The sequence below is a fragment of the Phyllobates terribilis genome, unplaced genomic scaffold (assembly GCF_046119375.1).
Source record: "Phyllobates terribilis strain yellow unplaced genomic scaffold, ASM4611937v1 Scaffold_7__3_contigs__length_470593459, whole genome shotgun sequence".
NCBI lineage: Eukaryota > Metazoa > Chordata > Amphibia > Anura > Dendrobatidae > Phyllobates > Phyllobates terribilis.
In genome coordinates, this window is record NW_027362767.1 from 457,291,154 (window position 1) to 457,303,222 (window position 12,069).

Consider the following 12,069-nt stretch of genomic DNA (forward strand, 5'->3'; position numbering starts at 1 on the left):
GGCTTCTAGCAGTGTGTGGGACTTGGTCTATTAGTCCATCTATACTGACCTCCATCAGGTTGCAAATTAAAAATAATTTTTTTCTGCATCTAGCTCTGAAAAAATATTTGGGCTTCTAGCGGTTTGTGGGACTTGGTCTATTAGTCCATCTATACTGACCTCCATCAGGTTGCAAATTAAAAATAATTTTTTTCTGCATCTAGCTCTGAAAAAATATTTGGGCTTCTAGCAGTGTGTGGGACTTGGTCTATTAGTCCATCTATACTGACCTCCATCAGGTTGCAAATTAAAAATAATTTTTTTCTGCATCTAGCTCTGAAAAAATATTTGGGCTTCTAGCGGTGTGTGGGACTTGGTCTATTAGTCCATCTATACTGACCTCCATCAGGTTGCAAATTAAAAATAATTTTTTTCTTCATTTAGCTCTGAAAAAATATTTGGGCTTCTAGCAGTGTGTGGGACTTGTTCTATTAGTCCTTCTATACAGACCTCCATCAGGTTGCAAATTAAAAATAATTTTTATCTGCATCTACAGTACCTCTGAAAAAATATTTGGGCTTCTAGCAGTGTGTGGGACTATTTGTATTAGTCCATCTATACTGACCTCCATCAGGTTGCAAATTCAAAATAATTTTTTTCTGCATCTAACCCAGCCAATAGTTTTGGCCTAATACCACAGTTTGGCCACTCAGCTCTGCTCGGTTACCATCCATTGTTTTTTTGTGCAAACAACTCCAGAGTTGTGAATTAGTTAACCACCAAAATGAGTGGAAAAAGGCCTGCTGCTGGTGGAAAGGGGAATAGGCGTGTTGGGAAGGGGAAAAAAGGTTGTGTCTGTGGGGTAGGTGCAGAAGAAAGACCATCTTCCAGCCAAACTAAAATGTCTACTTCTTTTAGCGGACAATGTGATAAGATCCCTTTCTTACGGCCACGCCAATCGCTACAAATTCCAGATGAGGCACAAAAACAGCAGGTGCTTCAACGGATATCAAGTGCTCCTTTAAGTGGGCTCTCCTCCACATCAACTTCAACATCACAAATACTCCAGTCCTCAAAGGTGTCACCCAAATCGCACTTGCTTCCTCACAGCTCCCAAATCTCCAGCTGCCCGTCTGAGTATGAGGTAGAACAGATGGTTGAGTCTGCAGAGCTGTTTACTCATACTATAGCCTGGGAATCAGAGGTCGACTCCAGCGCTTCTGTGAATCCAGACGAGGAAATGATCTGCACTGATGCCCAGAATCTTTATGAGTCGGATCCAGGACCAGACGCAGAAGGTTCTGACCATAATGTAGACCCTCATTCCCAAACTGTAACTCCTGTTGGTGGAGACAATGAGGAAGACGATGATAAGACTCAAATACCTGATTGGAGCGACAACTTTAGTTTTTTGTCAGGGCAGGAACAGGTTGGCTCTGAGGACGACGGGTGTGATAACGCACAGGGTGATGATGATGAGGTCGGAGATCCCACTTACTGTCAACCCACAGTCAGCCAAGAGATGAGGTCAGCAGAGGAGGTGGAGGAAGATGCTAGTGACGACGAGGTCAGGTTGCGCCTTCCTGGACAGAGACGTAGTACTGGAAGCACGTCAACAACTGCATCCTCAAACACAACTCTGCCTCTCACCACAAGTCGTGGTGGCTCTTCAGGTCGCATGGGTGCTAAGCCTTGCATAGCCTGGGCATTTTTTCAGATCGATAAAGATGACCCAACTCGTGTTATCTGTAACATTTGTCAGCAAAAGCTAAGTAGAGGCCAAAAAATACATAGTTTGAGTACTTCATGCATGAACCGGCACATGGACATGAAGCATAAGTTGCAGTGGGAAGCTCAGTGTGCTACAATGCGGCCTAGCCGGCCGGGCCAATCACCGTCTGCCATATCTTGTGCATCCGCGGCCTCTTCATCCTCTGTGACTGGGGGGACAGCAGTCACACCTGTTTTGGGGCGCAGACCTGCCACCTCTTTACCCGCAACAGCCAGCGTGATTGGCAGGTCATCATTTTCTTTGGAGGTGGTAACACCAGCTGGTGTTGAGCGCTGTCCGACATCGATAGCACCACCTTTGGATCAAGGCAACCTAACATGTCCGCCTGCATCTTCCTCACAGACCGGCAGTTTGCCGGGGGCACCCTTATCAACCCCGTCTAAGCACAATAGCCAGCCCTCGGTCCCTCAGATGTGGACAAGTAAAAGACCATTTCCTCCTAGCCATGAGAAAGCTAAGAGGTTGAATTTCACCATCTGCAAGCTCTTGGCTACAGAAATGCTGCCTTTCTGCCTGGTGGACACAGAGGATTTTCGAGACCTTATGTCCGTCGCAGTGCCCCAGTACCAGATGCCCAGTCGGCACTACTTCTCAAAGAAAGGTGTGCCTGCGCTCCACCAGCATGTCGCACACAACATCACCGCTTCTTTGAGAAACTCTGTGTGTGACAGGGTGCATTTCACCACAGACACTTGGACGAGTAGGCATGGACAGGGGCGTTACATGTCGCTGACTGGGCACTGGGTAACTATGGTGACAGCAGGACAAGGGGCTGCTGTCCAAGTCTTGCCGTCCCCACGAGTTGTGCGTCAATCCTCTTTATGTCATTTTTCCTCCACTGCTTCTGCCTCCTCAACCTCCTCTCGGTCTTCCACCTGCACCCAAAGCCTGTCTGGTCATGCCACAAGCTTTCTAACTGCGCAGAAGGGATCCTGCACACCTCCTTACTATGCTGGCAGTAGGGCTCAACGTCATCAGATGGTTTTTACATTGAAATGTCTGGGAAATGTGAGTCACACAGCTGAGGAGTTGTGGTCAGCTCTGGAGAACCAATTTCATGAATGGTTGTCTCCACTGGACCTGAAACCAGGGAAGGCCGTGTGCGACAATGCTGCAAACCTGGGTGCGGCCCTTCGCCGGGGCAATGTCACACACGTGCCTTGTATGGCTCACGTGTTGAACCTGGTTGTCCAGCAATTTTTAGGCCACTATCCCAGACTAGATGGCCTTCTGCAGAGGGCACGGTCGCTGTGTGCTCACTTCCGCCGTTCGCATCCCGCAGCTCAGCGACTTACATCTCTACAGAAGTCGTTGGGCCTGCCACTTCACCGGCTAAAATGCGATGTGCCTACCCGGTGGAATTCAACTCTGCACATGTTGCAGCGACTGTGGCAGCACCGACAAGCCCTGGTGCAATACGTTCTGACGTATAGCCTGGGCCAACGAGATTCAGAGGTGGGGCAAATCACGCTGGAGGAGTGGTCTCAGATCAGGGACCTATGCACCCTTCTGCACAGTTTTGAAATGGCGACGAAGATGTTTAGTGCTGACGATGCCATTATCAGCATGACTATTCCGGTGATTTACATGCTGGAGCACATGTTAAACAGAATTCGGAGTCAGGTGGTGGCACAAGAGGAGGTGGAGGAAGTAGAGGAGGAGGAGTTGTATGCGGAAGGGCTAACATCTGCAAGGTCCAGACGGTCGGCAGCACCAAGGCGGCAGGCATGTGAGGGTGGGGGAGATGGTTTAACCAGGGCGCATGGTAGCAGCCAAACTAGTGAGGAAGGTGCAGGAGCCCAGGAAGAAGTGAAGGACGAACTGATGGAAGACTCATCAGATGAGGGAGACCTTGATCACATTTCTGTTGTGCGAGGTTGGGGGGAGAGGACAGAGGAAGGAAGCATGATTGTTACCTCGCCACCAACACAACAGGGACTTGGTGCTCCTGGATGCGCAACACACATGAGTGCCTTCTTGCTGCACTACCTGCAACATGACCCTCGAATTGTGAGAATTAGAAATAATCCTGACTACTGGGTTGCCACACTGTTAGATCCCCGGTACAAAAGTAAATTTGCAGAAATTATTCCTGCCATAGAAAGGGATGCACGCATGCAGGAGTATCAGCAGAGACTGTTGCAGAATCTTACATGTGCTTTTCCACAAAATACCAGTGGTGCACGTAGTGAATCTCACTGTTCCAACTTGCCAACCGTGGGACCGTCAAGTGTTCAGCACTCAAACCATAACAGAACCACAGTATCTGCTGGTAACATCAATTTTGCGGAATCATTTCACCACTTTTTTAGCCCATCCTTTGCAAGGCCACAGGAGACAAGAAGTCTGACACATAGTCAACGCCTAGAGACGATGGTACAGGAGTATCTCCAAGTAAACATTGAAGCCACGACTGTGTCACTGGACCCTTGCTCTTTTTGGGCTTCCAATCTGGATAAATGGCCGGAGCTAGCCACTTACGCCTTGGAGATCTTGTCATGCCCCGCAGCCAGCGTTCTGTCTGAACGTGTGTTCAGCGCTGCTGGTGGTGTGCTGACAGATAAGCGCACGCGGCTCTCCACTGATAATGTAGACAGACTCACGTTCATAAAGATGAACAAATCATGGATCCGAAACGACTTTTCTACCCCTGTGTCATCCTGGGGAGAGTAAAAGCTTGATGATTGGTTAAAATCACCCTACCAACCGTTTTAAGCTTTCAAATTACTAATCATGTTTATCTGTATCTTGACTGGAAAATAATTTGGGCTTTGTAGCAGTGTGCAGCACTGATCCTATTAGGCCATCTATAATAAGCTTCACCAGATTTAAAATTAAAAATAATTTTTAGCTGCATCTAGCCCGGAAAATAATTTTGGGGCTCCGAGATGCGCAAGACACATAAGTGCCTTCTTGCTGCACTACCTGCAGCATGACCCTCATATTGTCAGAATTCGAAGTAATCATGACTACTGGGTTGCCACACTCTTAGATCCCCCAAACTTTTCGATCAACCTTTTCATTTTAATAAAGACCAAAAAAATGGTCATTTTTGAAATTATAAGCATTAGCAGGTTGTTAGAAACTGAAATAAAACAGTTTTCAACTCAAAACTTTATTCTAGGTGATGTTACATTTTCACATAGGACCCCTTGTTCGAAAGGAGCTTCTGAACTCTCTCGTCCATTGAATTTGTCAGGTTTTGGATGGTTTCTGCTTCAATTGTTTTGCATGAGGACAGAATACCCTCCCAGAGCTGTTGCTTAGATGTGAACTGCCTCCCGCCATCATAGACACTCCTTTTAATGATGCTCCAAAGGTTCTGAATGGGGTAGAGGTCAGGGGAGCATGGGGGTCACACCATAAGTTTGTCCCCTTTTATGCCCATATCAGACAGAGATGCAGATGTTTTATGTGCTGCATGAGATGGTGCATTATCATGCAGAAAAATGATCTTGCTGTGAAATACACGGTTCTTCTTCTTGAACCATGGCAGGAAGTGCTGTTTGAGAAAATCCACATACATTATGGAGTTCATCTTTAGCGCCTTCAGGGATCCTAAAGGGGCCGACAATCTCTCTCCCCATGATTCCAGCCCAAAACATTACTCCACCTCCTCCTTGTTGGCGCTGTAGCCGTGTTTGCGTGGGGTGTCCATCAACCAGCCATCCTCCACTCCATTCATCTGGACCATCGAGCGCTGCACGGCACTCATCCGTGAACAAAACAGTTTTGAAATCAGTCTTCATGTAATGTTTGGCCCACTGGAGCCGTTTCTGCTTGTGTGAAGTGGATAGAGGAGGTCGACAGGATGGCGTATGCACAGCTGCAAACCTCTGAAGGACCCTGCATCTTGTTGTTCGGGGGACGTTGGAGGCACAAGCAGCTTCAAAAACTTGTCTGCTGCTATGACAAGGCTTTTTTGCCGCTGCTCTTTCAACCTGACGTAATTGCCTGTAGGAAAGAGTCCTCAATTTGCCCTTATCAGCACGCACACGTGTGTACTGTGAATCAGCTACATACTTCTTGATTGCCAAGACACTTCATCCTGATCATCGCACAATGTTGATTGTAGTCATGCCTTGACCTAAACACTCCACAATTTGTTGCTTCTCAGCAGCCGACACATCCTTTTTCTTTCCCATTTTGGCAGAAAATGTAGGCTGCTTAATAATGTGAGAGAGCCTTCTTAAGTAGTCTTGCCTTTATTGGACACACCTGCCAAACTAATTAGCACAGGTGTCTGCAATTGCTTACAGTGATATAAAGAGCCCTGACACACATCACCATCAATGAGTTTAACTGACAAACAAACAAATTCTTCCCTTATCACTCCTAAACACTTTTTGCATAATAATTTGGAACGCGGTGTACATGTGCTTTTCCACAAAACACCAGTGGTTCACGTAGTGAATCTTACAGTTCTAACTTGCCAACCGTGGTCTGTATGGAATTGTTCAATAAAGGGCCCAAAATTAAGATAACATAGATGGGAGAGGTCTCTATGAATAGGAATTCCTAAGTATTTGATACCCTGTGAGGGCCAGGCAAAGGGAAAGTTGGACTGGATGGAATCCTATATGGATTTAGGGAGGGAGACATCGAGGGCCTCAGACTTCGCTGCATTGATTTTAAAATTTTACCATGTAACAAAGTGATCTATTTCAGCCATAACAGCAGGGATGGATATATGTGATTGAGTGATATATACTAGGACATCATCAGCAAATAGAGAGCACTTGTACTCGGTGCCTCCCACCTCAATCCACCTAATATTGGGGTTATGGCGAATTGATGAGAGCAGGTGCTCCGTCACTAGGATGTATAAGAGAGGGGACAGAGGACATCCCTGCCTTGTCCCATTGGTGATTGTGAAAGGTGATGAAAATGTTCTGACGCACCCCCTGGGCCTTGGGACACCCGGAGCCGGACCCTTTTTGGTGGATGCTGGTGGTTGTAGTCTTCGTGGCGGCGATCCGGTTCCGTGGCTCAGGGCGGTCAAACCAGTGGCGGAACTATTTATGTGGTTTTGATGTTTAAATGTCCGACTACGCCACCCGTGGATTGCGGTCAGAGTGAACCGCCGCTACAGGGCAGACCGCTGAGGCTGGTGTTGTGGGTGCAGCAGAGTGTAGCATAACTCCCCACGGGAGGAGTATAGCCTCAGGGCAGTGTATGCGGAGGATGGGGGTGATGGTGCAGGGCAGCAGCAGTAACGACACGGAGTCAGTGATGCAGTTCAGGGCCTTTACTCACAGTTCTTATTATCCAGACCACGTCTGCAGGTAACGGCTGCCCACGTCGTACTGTGCTCACCAGGTGAGGGGCTCAGACAACTCCCAGATAACTTTGGAGCGCTTCACAGGACCCCCTTTGTGTGTCCTTTGTCTGGCCTTTCTTACCAACACTTCTGTCCGGCTGCCTCGGGCCTCCTCTTGGTAAACTTGGCGCCAGTTTCCCTGACCCTATGTGGTGCCTTCCTAGCGGGTGGAGCAAGGGGCTGCGCCACATAAAATGTCAGAGCCTCCGGTTTCTAGCTGAGGGTCGTTTCCTGCCTCCACTAGTTCGGGGACCGGTCTCCCCCTTTGGCCTGACCCCTCCACGCAGGTGGATTCGGGCGTGCGGTGGCGACTCGCCCGTCCGCACCCCTGGGATCCCTTCATTCCTCATTCCTGGAGCCTTCTCCGCTCCTCTTCCTTCCTTCTCCCTCTTGCAGGCCTGGGCCTCTGTTACTAGGCCCGCCTCCGGAGCAGAGCTCATGCAGAGCCCCTGCTCCCTGCCACTTCTGCTCAGACTTCTCTGCACTGAACTAAGATGGTGCCCACCTTTTATACTCCCTTCTCAATGCACCCAGGAACTGCTTCCTCCCTGCTCTTGCACTGCAGGGTTCCCCTTCCTCAGTGTTCCCTCCCCCCACTCCAGCCAGGGACAGGGACTGTCGTGCCCATCTCAGGGGCATATTGGTCGCCCTGCCCCACGGCAATGTGGTGTAATGCATGCAGGTGTCGGGTCCTGATCCACACTCCATCCTTATCTGAGAGTGAGATATCACACCTCTGGGTGAGGTGCAATACGTCTGTAGCAACCGAGCCCTCGGTGCTACAGTTCCATTTATCTTCAGCCTAGGTGACGTATTGTGATACAGGGCCGTGATTTTGGCTATAAAAGGGTCCCCTAGACCCCTACCCCAAGCTTTTTAAGAGAATCATATATGGCGTGCCAGGAGACTCTATGGAATGCTTTCTCAGCATCCAACGAGAGTATCTACTTACAAATTTTTAACTGCATCTAGCCCAGGAAATACTTTGTGCCTAGTAGCAGTGTCTGCTAGTCAGCGGATTATCCCGGCTGTTAAGCAAGCTACACCACCTGTAGTTTGGACACTTAATTTTTTCAAAGGAAATGCTTCGGGACCACGGGATACTTAGTGAAGAGCATCAGGAGGCACCCCAAGGCATAGGGGCTGGGACTGGCATTAGGATGCCTTGCGGTGGACAGCCGAGCTCGATCCTTATAAAAGCTTTTTAACTGCAGCAGCTTTAGTGGACGCTACTGGAGCTGGAATTACGCGGCTGCTGGCATGAGACTTGCCCTCCAATAGATCCTTGTAAATGGATTTAAAGTGTATTCATTCAAATTAGAGGGACAATTTAAATTAAAAAGCTTAGAGCTGCCTCCACCACAGGGGGGCTCTCTCGACCCACCAGCGGACAGGCACCAGTATTGGGAGAGGGGGGCTGGCCGTCAGGGTTCACCGCGGCTCTGGCACAAACCCGGCGACACGGAGGTGGCACGGGCAGGAGCGGACTGGCCGTCTCGGCTTCTCACTTTTTGGATTTTAGAAGGGCATGACATGCCTATATCTGTGTCTCCCCCTCCTTTTACTCCTCCACCTCTTTTCTTTTCGCATGACTATATGTACTTGTCACTTTTCCATGTGTTAGTTGTGTCTTCTGAGCAGTTTGTCAGGTTTTGGACACCTTTGAAGGTGTTTTCTATGTGTTTCTATGTGTTTTTGTTTGCCTGCCATTGGTTTTAACGGTGTTCGAAGGTGTTCGACGAACAGTTCGACGAACTGTTCGGCGAACACACGGGTGTTCGACGAACCGAACCGAACTCGAACACTACGGGGGTGGCTCAACACTACTGGTGACTACAGATACTGGCCGGTGACTACAGATACTGGATGGTGACTACAAATACTGGCCGGTGACAACAGATACTGGCTGGTGACTGCAAATACTGGCCGGTGACTACAGATACTGGCTGGTGACTGCAAATACTGGCCGGTGACTACAGATACTGGCTGGTGACTACAGATACTGGCCGGTGACTACAGATACTGGCTGGTGACTACAGATACTGGCCGGTGACTACAAATACTGGCTGGTGACTACAGATACTGGCGGGTGACAGCAAATACTGGCCGGTGACTACAGATACTGGCTGGTGACTGCAAATACTTGCCGGTGACTACAAATACTGGCTGGTGACTACAAATACTGTCTGGTGACTACAAATACTGGCCGGTGACTACAAATACTGGCTGGTGACTACAGATACTGGCCGGTTACTACAAATACTGGCCGGTGACTACAGATACTGGTTGGTGGCTGGAAATACTGGCTGGTGACTACAAACACTGGCTAGTGGCGAGCTCATGCAGCCTTTATCTATAATGGGTACAGAAAATATTCAGACCCCTTTAATTTTTTCACTCTTTGTTTCATTGCAGCCATTTGGTAGATTGTAAAAAGTTCATTTTTTTCTCATTAAAGTCCACTCTGCACCCCATCTTGACTGAAAAAAACAGAAATGTAGAGCTTTTGGCCAATTTATTAAAAAAGAAAAACTGAAATATCACATGATCACAAGTATTCTTTTTTAATAAATTTGCAAAAATTTCTACATTTCTGTTGTTTTCAGACAAGATGGGGTGCAGAGTGTACTATAATGAGAAAAAATGAACTTTTTAGAATTTACCAAATGGCTGCAATGAAACAAAGAGTGAAAAATTTAAAGGGGTCTGAATACTTTCAGTATCCACTGTAGATAAAGGCAGCATGAGCTCGTCACCAGCCAGTATCTGTAGTCATCCCCTCAAGATAGCCGGACCATCATTGTAAATAAGCCCCTGTCCTTTGTGTCACCCCTACCTCATTGTAGATTGTAAGCTCTTACGAGCAGGGGCGTCATTATTTTTGCTTTAATTATTGTATTATCTTTAGCTGTTACTTATGAACCTTTGAATTGTAAAATGCTGCGGAATATGTTGTCGCTATGTAAATTATTATTATGGTAAATACCTGATGATTTCCTGTTTGTTAGTCCACGATCTGGTAGCTCGTAGTATGTGTAGCTTATGCGCTCCCCCTATAGCTGCGCTCCGGCCGGCAGTGCTCATGAGGAAGAAGCTGATGAGCAGGAGGCTGGATCCCCTGTCGTTTGGAGCACGATGCAGCATATAGTATATACTCCTCCGATTCCAATGCATGGAATATATATATATATATATACCCCGCTACGGTCACTGACAGCTCCACATTAACAAACGTAACTGCTTGCTGCCCCCACCAATCATGTATACAGGCTGACTGGACGCCCGTTGCAGGCAGTGTTGAGGGAGGGCACCAACGTCCCTTCACGGTTGACCAAGTGAGTGTCAAATTATTATGTTGATAGCGCAATCCAACAGAAAACCAAAAGGAGGCAATGCTCTGTATGGGAGGATTCAGAGAATCTCTAATCTCGTTTATTTCTACTTAGCATTTTATATTGTTTTGAGTATATCAATAGCCAATCATCTACGGCCATACTACCGGCTTGAACCAATGTTAGTACAATTATTACGGAAATACACATATGGTCATATTATCGTTAGTTCGGTGCATGGTGGAAATTTACAAGGTTATACACATCCCGGCTCAGACCAGTTAGATAACAGGAGCAGAGTGTCTCATAGAATGTTCCTGAGAGATAAGGTTAGAGTGGGAAAGTTGCGTGAGAATCAAGAAGGAAAGAAGGAAAGAATGTATGTTACGCAAAGAGTATAATAACATGATTTTGAAGCAAGCAGACAAAATGGAGTTGCCATAGCATGAGTATCAATATGTCCTTTACAGCAGCATATGGTTTCAAGGGTGCGGGTTACAGAACAAGAGGAACAGCTATTACACAGGTGCTCAGTGGAGGAATTTTCAAATCAGACTAAATGTAATTTCTCGTGAATGAAATCTGACGTCTGATTCAAGGAAATCTGCCATAAATTAATTTGGAGAGACTCTCAGATGAAGAGATTACCCTCGCTGGATGGAATCTGGGTATTACAGGTTACAAAAAAGATCAAATCACAGAGGCTGAGTAAAAAGCTTGTAAAACCCATATGTGTGACCCTCAATTATGTCCTGTGCCCCCCATGGCCAACAAGTTACCTCATTTATCTCATTGGTTGAGATTTAAAGTAAGTTGATGTCAAAGGCCGATATATGTCTAATATATTGGTGTACAATGAATATCAGCTCTGATAAATCTGTATAATATTTAGTGGTCGATATATCGGCCATAGATCGTGATTGGGTCTCTGTGGCGTCAGCAGCATCTTATACTCTGATACAGTTCTTGGGGTTCTTCCCATGACCGGAGCTAATGGTTGGATCAGAAGTGGCACCCGGGGGGGGTCATTGATATGTGACAGTCAGCAGGTATCTGAGCATTGGCCAGATTGTATTTATGACCTACAATAGAAACATGTATTGAGCATCTTCTCCGTATTACATCTTCTGTGGTCACAAGTCCATGCACCAGTAGCGAGGACAGGTAAGTACTGTACGTTACAGGTAAGGGCAGCAATTACCTTTATATTTTTTTTTAGATCATTTTTTTATTCATTTTCAAAAGATATTTAAGCATCTGAACGAGATACAGAAAACACAAGTATGCAACATAATGCAGAATGGTCATAAAGGTTACAAAGCCGTACAAGAAATACAGGAGCACACTTAGTTATATACAGTAGTGTTCAAAATAATAGCAGTGTGTTCAAAAACGTGAGTTAAGTACAAAATCTTTCTACTAGTTTATATTTCCAGCATTGGGGACATTGCACACTGTTTTCTAATTCAAAACATGAAGAGAAATGTATGTAATTTTGAACTACTTTACAGAAAATAACAAAAAATGAACATTTGGGCTGTTCTAAAAAATAGCAGTGTCTGCATTTGTCTTTACAAACTCACAATATGTCTTTTTTTTAGGATTTAGCATTCCTGTGAATCACTCACCTAATATTTACTTGATAC